Genomic DNA, 9,012 nt, shown 5'->3' on the forward strand with positions numbered 1-9,012 from the left:
ACACACACACACATGGAAGTCAGTGTTGTGCAAGTCAGTGTTGTATATATATATATAGCATGTATCTTTATACATTTGGAATCTGCTTCTACATTTTCTGTTGCATGTATAGAATTAGTTTTAGCTGAAACTCATGATCAATGGTGTTGGGGTACTTACGTAGTGATAATTAGTTTCTGCCAAATCACTAAAACTAACAATAGACTATGAGAGGTGGTTGGAAGGTGTTACTCTGAATATAAACAAACTAAATACAGCTTTTTTTTTTCTCAGAGGTAAACAGAAAAGTGAAGGTGTTCAGCTGTTTAGTGTCACTATGCAGATGTTACACTCAGTGTAGTTACCGAAAATCTTTGATTTAGTTCTCATTCAGTGGCCACACATCACTTCCACATTTCCCTCGCTTTTATTACATGAGCATAAGCAGTGAAACTATTCGCAGGTTTATAATACACCGCGGCCAAGTGAACCACGTTCCCGCCGATTAGGAGCGCGTTTCATTGTGTGTGTGTGTGTGTATGAACCTCTGTTTGTTTGCACGGTGTAGCGGTGTTTGTGGTGTTTGCACAGGTAGTTCCGCGTCATAAATGTAAGACTAGGCAGCGTCATCAGAAAACACTCATGTGGGCGGGTCACAGGCAGGTCACAGGCGGGTCACAGGCAGGTCACAGGCGTTCCTCGCTGAATGTAACAGGAGGCGGCGCCGTACCTCAGGCACAGGTTGACCGCTCGCTCCATTCGACTGTAATGGTAGCACGCAGGCGTCACGATCTGCATGTGGGCGGAGCCACGTGTCACCTCTCGTTATTATATTTATATATATTTTTTTATTGGCTGATAGTTCGACTGTGTCGTATTGAGATTCCTGTCCTCTTGTCCCAGCACACAGACGCAGCACAGGATGGAGTGTGTAATAGGATTAATGATCGCTGCATATTCCTCTGTACATACTGTTAGATTTATATTTTTAGTGTATTTATTTATCTTTTTTTTTTTTTTTATCTTTTATCGTTACATCCCCTTTATTGCTGCTGGTCTCCGAGAGCTACCAAATAAATTTAGTTGTATTACGAGTGTGAGTAAAGTCTCTTTATATTAATATTTAAGTGTCCGCTGGCGACTCTCAGTCCCGTCATCAGGTCGCCTGATATACTGAGCGGGATTTACTGATATACTATTAACTAATAACTCAATTAATCAATCAACTCTAATTAACTACATAAAACAATTAACATTACAGATAATACACCTGTAGGTCTTGAATCTTCACTGGTTGATGGTGGTGTTCACACGGAGACTTTAGAGTGATAGGGTTGTCTGACACGTTAATTGTTTTTAAACAGAATCAGGTGTGTGTGTGTGTGTGTGTGTATATATTATAATCGGACGGTTGTTTTTGTCCAGGTGTCGCACCTGGAGCCGAGTGAAGTGCGCACGTGGCTGCCCCCTACGCCGGCGCCCGCCAAGCGAGTGAAGATGGACAGAACCGTGATGCCGTGTGGAACCGTCGTCACCACCGTCACTGCAGTGAGGAGCCGCCCGGGACGCCCGCTTCACACAGGTACCGTCACACACACACACAGGTTCTCTTGGGAATGCTGGTTCACACCCGGCAGTGTTTGGTGGTCTGTATTACACCCTGTGATGTAAACACTCTACTTATTCTGTTCAGAATCAATGAGAACTCCGCCCAGGAGCAAGGAGAGGCGCGTGTCTGAACAGCCCTCGGTGCTGGGGGCTAAAGTCAGCAAAGCCTTATCTTACAGAGCACAGCCTGTATCAGACACAGGTACACACACACACACACACACACACACACACACTGTGCTGAACAACAGGAAAAAAAAATAAAACTGTGATGCTCAAGTTAAAGACATGTTGTAGACGTCGGCTTCAGGTGTTTAAGAAGTGAACAGTTGGGTTTTTACACCAGGAGATTCCTGTGAGATCTTTAGAAACGGCGCTCTCTAGTGGCTGCTTGTTGAAAATCCACTCCACTGAGGACAATACAGCTGAATTACTTATCCTGGTTCTGTTGTGTGTGTGTGTGTGTGTGTGTGTGTGTGTGTGTGTGTGTGTTCTTGCTGGACTTGGCAGGAGAAACGGTTTCTGTAGTTACTCTGAGTGGAATGTGCTTGGGATCCGGAAGGTCTCTTCCTGTTTTAACGGTGCAGCTCTGTGGATTTATTTGTCCTCTGATCGTCCTGTCCTGGTTTGCGCGTATCTGCTGCGAGTGCAGTCTTAGCGTGAGCATGAACGACCCTTTAGCAAAAGATAATCACCAAATAAACATGTTTCAATTTCATTTGTATAGCGCTTTTAACAATTGTCATTGTCGCAAAGCAGCTTTACACAATTAAAAGAATTATTTAAGTTTGTATGGAATGTGAGTGTGCATGAATCAAAAATGGTCAGATCGTACCTGTTTCAGAAGACACTCGGCTGTATAGTGGATCAGGACGGAGAAACCTTAAAGACACGCGAGTTGACACGTTAGAGAGGACGTGCACCGAGCATGACGTTTTTAACGATTAAGCAAAACGTATCAGGCTGCTGCAGGAAGTGATGTCATCACACAACGCGTCAATTACTTGTCTAGGTGTAACATGAGGAGTATGGAGGCTGTCTTTACACACACCTCATATTCGTCTGTGTGTCTCCGTGTCCCAGGCGCCTCTGAGGAGAGCAGACTCTAATGCTGCCTGAGTAAGTGTGCACTCTCTCTCCAGGAGTGTGTAGTGATGTAGGTGTGCTGTAGACGTCCCCTAAAGAAACAGTAGTGCAGTGTGTAGTGGAGTGCGAACCCCAACCCCAGTCCATGGCCTCAGTTACACCATCCGAACACTGTAACCCCAGTGAATCTCCTCACACACTGTGGAGCTGAGGGCTGGACTGGTCCTGACTGCTTTAGTCCCTCGTAACTCTACATTCGTCCCTCCGTTTAACCGCAAGTTATTTTACACATCCTGTAGTGAAACTGTTTTATTTACACTCCATCGCTCAGGTCAATTAGAGCTCATGTTTACAGTGTGTGTGTGTGTGTGTGAGTTGGACTCATTAGCAGAACCGTTCATTCAATACTGTTTCCTGTGTACTGCACTGCTTAGCGTCTATGGGAGTCACGTGACAGAAGAACGAACGACTCAGGGCTGAAGAGTCTTAAAGGTAAAATTACTCAATTCTGTTTCCTGTATATAACACGCGGAGGTTTTGCGATGCTCTGCGCATGCGCGCCCAATAGAAAATGAACGAATCACTCTCCGAGACGACTCGTTCATCTGAGTCATGTTAAAGATTCGAATCGTTCATGAACGACCCATCACTACTGCACAGTTCCTCTTGCCTATTTTGTGTATGTTTTATTTGTTCTTGGTTGTTTTGTTTTTAATGCTTGGCTAGAACACATTCACAGTACATTCTCATTATTTACTGGCAAACCCTGACTCAAAGGTTCTAAAGTTATGATGTTCATTATTTTAAGATTTCTGAAGAATTTTATCGAATCACAAGGAAGGACCTGCTGGTAACTTTCCCTGCATCCCTCGACAAATATGTGCTTCGCCTATTAAGACTCCACCGGGCAAGGAAGAGAGTGTTTGGTGCAGTGATGGAAGACCTCCTGGATCAGCTTGATGAAGAGGTGAGTAAAGTGCCTGAAGTGTGCTCATCCAAAAAAAAAAATGACCTGGCTAAACTTCAATTTCCAAACCGTGACCAATTGGTATTTTGCACAACCACTAGCCTTTCCTTATAACTAAATCAGTCCTGCTCAAACTTTAAAAGGTATTTGCCCATTCTCTCGACTTTCCATAGCCACTGAATTGTTTAAGGTCCTTATACCTTTGAAATGTTCATAAATTGGGGGATTCATTCTTTTACACAGTGATGAAGCTGTCTAGTACCTGAGACATCAAAGCAACTATAAATAATGATGCTCCGCCAACTTCACAAAATAAAACAGGTCCTTTAATTATTCCCTTTTAGTGCCATACTTTACTGTGTTTTCACACAGTTCTTTGTGTTTCAGCAGCCCGCAAACCATTTTGTCAAATATTCAACGCACATTTTATTTTTGGTGGGAGAAAAGTTCACTTGCTTTTGCCACAAGCATTGTGAATTATTTTTTTATGGATGTTTTCTCCAGACATGAATTATAATATTTCTTCTTGTGCTGTTAGACTCAAAACATTTTGTCTGTCTGTACTGATGACTTGGATGAAGATAAGTTCATGCTTTATGATCCATTGCAGAAAACCTAAGCAAAACAAATGAGCTTTTAATTTAATAACTACAGAAGTCTTCATTTGTATGAATACAATGTGAAATATCAATATCTTCAATATCACATTGTATGAATTTTCTATGTGTCTGTGTGTGTGTGCATAATCTGTAGACAAGGGACATTGTGTCTAAAGCGAGAGACGGCAGCTCTGAGAGGCCTGCCCATCTTCATCCGCGAGCACACAGCTGAGTTCTTCCTGAAGTGTTTGGTAAGTGGTGGTGTTTGTGTTTAATAGACTTGCAAACTGTAGCTGTGCTTTTACCATTGAGGGTATGATTTCATAGCAACTTCGGCTTGGAATTTTGTGGGTAATACACTTTGCGGAACATCTAAGGGGCAATCATGTTATAGCATCTGTCTTTTTTGGATTGTCACAATGCAGGATGCAGGTTGCATGTACTTTAGGAAATTATGCACAATTTCTAAATCCATGTGTTGTCTGCTTCTTCCTGCATAAATGTTGTCTACCACAAAGACAATTTCATTGACATTCAGACCAGTGGCGGCCGGCCCATAGGGGGCGCTGGGGCACCGCCCTCCCTGATAAGAGGGGCTAAAAATGTAAAATATATTTTTTACAAATTAAGTTTTTAAATTCGGTTTACCCACCAGTATGTGTCTACATGCGATATGAATAACATATACAACATTTCCCACCTAGTGACATTCATTCACCAGTGAATTTCCACAGACAGACTTGTATCGTTTCTGTCATGGGGCGCTGAGAAAAAGCGCCCCTGAGTGCAGCCAAATAGCCAGTCATGTAGCTGTTGCTAGGGTAAATTAATAAATATGCGGCCAATCAGGTTCTCAGAATTTTATGGTCTTGGGGCGCTGGAAATTCTGCCCCAAGCCGCAGAAAATACCGCGAGATTTAAGTTTTTTTTTCTTTTGAGGCGCGGTCAATCAGAGAGAGGCGCGGTCAATCAGAGTAATGATGGCGAACTTAACGAGCGAAGAGCAGTTTCCACCAAATTCGGTGAGATCCTTATTAATATACCCGTTTTAGACTGTTGTGTTAAATTGCATTTTTAAAACTGTTTTTCTTTGTGTGAACCACTTTGAGATGCAACTTCGCTTGGAAGGTGATCCAGCTGATCATACCCTTTGATGTTGATTATTGTATTTGATACTCTCTTAAGCATGCATGGCGTATTATACAATGGAAATTTGTTCATTTACTTTATCTGTGAAACTGGTGATTTTGAGGAGGAGATTAAATCATTACTGTTAATTGTAATCATCATCTGACTGTTGATTTTAATTCTTATATTGGACTAAGCAAAGAAATATTTTGTCACATCAGCCCTACCAGGAACAATTTTCACCAGCCGCCACTGATTCAGACACTCACACTTTCTGGTCTCATCTGTCGTTTTTGCCAGTAACACTTAAGTTGAATGGGAAAGTCAGTAGCACTAATGATGAAAGTAGAATATCAGTGTAATGAATTGTCTTCCCTTGTATTTCATAATGGCTCTGATTTTTGTTAGGACACAGACCCAGAGGGTGCAGTCGTCCGAGATGTGCCTGTTAGCATTCTGACGGTCTACGAAAATGATGATTCCACCACATCAGCTGTGTGAGATACCTGACCTTACCTGACCTGACCTTGCAACTTGCTTTTGCATCTCTCTTTGGCCTTTTGTATGCCATGAACCTTGAATTTGATTGGGCTTGTGTCTTCCTTGTCTTTGCAGGTTCCGCCCACTTCTGCCATTGCCAGAAATCTATTGGCTGTTGCTCTGCCTGTCCTTTGTTGGTCCCGCCTCCTCCCAGATGATTGGTCCTACAGTCAACCCAGAGGCCGACTTAAGGCCTTCAGACCACCATGCCACAGACCTTGTCTTTGCTTACTGTTTATCCTATGCTTGTTTCTAAATGTTATTCTGTGTATGACCCTTTTGCTACGTTTCTGACTACTCTTAGACTTTGCCCTTTTAATGGTTGCTTGGTTTTGTTCGCCTATTCCGTGTCTGACCCTTTTGTTTGTTTTGACTACGCTTTTTACCGTATTTGCCCTTTGTTTTGTTGGTTTGATTTGTAAATACTTTTGTATATATATATTTGTATTTAACTCTTTATTGAGTGGCTTAGTAAGAAGTCGATGCCATTTTGTTTGCCCCTTGTTTTTTTCTTGGTTTGTGGTTAGTTAGTGAGTAAGGGAAGAGTCTTGTATTTCTGTTCCTTTATTTTTGGTGCAGGTAAGTTGTCACTTTTGGTACTAGGTAGAGGGAATTTTGGTTATTGTTTTGGCCTTGTCGGCTTCTGAAGCTCACTGCCACCTTTTGGGGATTTGCTTATTCACCTTTTTGTAAATAAACACTAAGCAAACGCACTTTTGGTCCCCCCCCCCCCCCCCCCCCCCCCCCCCCTTTTTTTTTCTTTCACTCCTGTTACGGCCCGACCTAGACCGGGGTGTAACAGATGTCTTGTTTTCTATCAAACTCTGGAGCCTTGCAAGAACAGGTGGATTTATCACATAATATTTCAATTGAATGCAGGTGAAATCCATCGAAAAGTTCAAGATTACTTTATTTATATATACACACACACACACACACATATATATATATACATACAGTATTGTGCAAAAGTCAGTGACCACTGTTTTTGTTTTTTCCCAAACATTACTGTTCAGAAATCATAAAAGTGGTCTCTGACATTTCTGTAACTAATTAATTTAACCATTTCTGAGTTCTTATCTACAGGAACAATTTCCATATCTTTGCGAACATCTCCCAGCACTTTTTGTTTCTGAATTCATCTTGAGCTGGACCATGCTTTTCTCCTCACCCTAAAAAAAATAAAAACAAGAAGCAATCAAAAAAATCTGAAAATTACTTCAAAATCGCATGGGACACTGCAATGAACTTGATGAAATTAGTGTGTCGCCCCCCCCGAACTTCTTACTTGCATTGAGCATCACCTTAAATTCAGTGCTTTGAGTACCCACACAGTTCCCGTACTTTACTCCACATCGATTCATAGAAATCGAGGTACTCCTGTTCCTCTTTTTTCATTTCATCAGATTCCATGATTTCATTGTATTCTTCTTCTGTCTAAAAAATGAATAAAGCATAATGGACCACAGTAAAAATCTACAAAACAGTTTGTAAATTCTACAAAAAATTCCAATGAAAAAGTGAATTCTCACATCGTCCTCGAAACATTCCCCCATCTTGTAGCATTCTAATCCAGGAAAGGTAAGGCCAGTTTCAAACAGTTCGTTTACATTTCTTGCTACGAGGTGGAGTTCTTCATCTTCATAGGCGAAGATCTTTCCATCTTCACACAATAAGAGAACTAACTGCTGGCCAAATGTAACAAAATGGAACCTATCAATCGCACCAATCACCACCATTTCCATTCTCTCTGGTAGGTAGAAATCTTTCCAGGCTTCTAGCTGTTCCTCATTTCCACCATAGACCGTGTCATCCTGCCCACACACTCGAAGACTGTCACTTGTTTTTTTTCAGGGGAATTTTTGTACCGCTGTACTTTTGTACAACACTGGCAACTTTGTCAAGATCTACACGACCACCTTAAATCCACAAAAATAAAAAAAATAAATTAATTAATAAATCACATTGCAATTAGTGAAATACATTTATTATGATGAAATACATGTAATATTACATTTTTGATGGCATAATACAATAATACTAAAGAATATTAAACATTCTAAGCAAGTAATAAGCATTTCAATACATTTCGTACTGTGTATGACTGTGTATGTGACAAATAAAATTTGAATTTGAAGTAATAAAAACACTTAATGTCAGCTTTCAAGAAAAGTACTGATAGTTTACATTTACTTACCTTCTGTGTAGAGCCCAGCTAATTCACTTTCAAAGACATCACATCTGCAAATAAAATAATAATAAATAAATAACATTTAATTTAAACTTTCTTCATAGATTATACTAAAAATACACACATTTTTTTTGTGTGTAAAAAGTTTCCTAACTTCTGCGTAGGCAATTGACATTACAACTGTACTTACTTGTTTACACTGTTGGGTGGCATCCCAACCTGATCATCTACTTGAGCCGCAATCAAAGGAAAAGTGTGAGAGGACATTTCGAATTGGAATTGATGCACAAACAGATGATCTAGGTTGGTGAGAAAGAAGAAAAGAGAAAAAGAGATCGTTTAAATAACGTAAAAAACAACAGTGCTTTAATAAGAAGGAACTAAATGAAACTCTATAAACAACATCTTAATATAATGTTCACAACAGCTAACATGAAGCCAGATAATTGTACAACAGGTGTTTATTATGAAAGCTAAACTTTTACAGAATGTTAGCATAAAAATGATGATGATGATTATTATTATTATTATTATTATAAAAACACCTTCTGACTAAAATACTCTATAATTTGTGAAGAAAAACAACCTGTTATTACTCTACGAATATTAAGGGGGTCGTCCCACATTAACCGTGGACTGAGGTTGGCACAGAGACAAAAACATTTTTTAGGTTCTCAAAAATAATTGATCAAACTTAAACACAACATGTTTTAGTAACTATAAAAAGAGACAGAGAAACAAGATTTAACACTAAATAGGCGAAAAACAAACCAGAAAGATCGGAGTCAGACTTACATGGTATTTCCTGTTGCTTTCAGGAAGTAAAATGTCTCCCCGAGTTCCTACTATGACGTCATTCGGCACAAACACACCACCTGACTTCTTCTTCTTCTTGGTGTTCTCCGGCGGTTGCT

At 40.3% G+C, this 9,012-nt stretch overlaps 1 long non-coding RNA gene across 2 annotated transcripts; it reads right to left on the reverse strand.

Moving 5' to 3' along the window:
- Positions 1–6,707: 6,707 nt before the first annotated feature.
- LOC128543460 (uncharacterized) lies at positions 6,708–9,012 on the reverse strand. 2 transcript variants are annotated; one of them, XR_008365723.1, is made up of 6 exons: positions 8,894–9,012; positions 8,289–8,397; positions 8,105–8,148; positions 7,440–7,826; positions 7,212–7,344; positions 6,708–7,079 (listed from the first exon to the last, which is right to left on the reverse strand). It is a non-coding gene; the product is annotated as an uncharacterized LOC128543460 (long non-coding RNA). The 2 variants fall into 2 exon arrangements; XR_008365722.1 differs by having other exon boundaries at positions 6,712–7,079; positions 7,196–7,344.

The sequence above is a fragment of the Clarias gariepinus genome, chromosome 15 (assembly GCF_024256425.1).
Source record: "Clarias gariepinus isolate MV-2021 ecotype Netherlands chromosome 15, CGAR_prim_01v2, whole genome shotgun sequence".
Lineage (NCBI taxonomy): Eukaryota > Metazoa > Chordata > Actinopteri > Siluriformes > Clariidae > Clarias > Clarias gariepinus.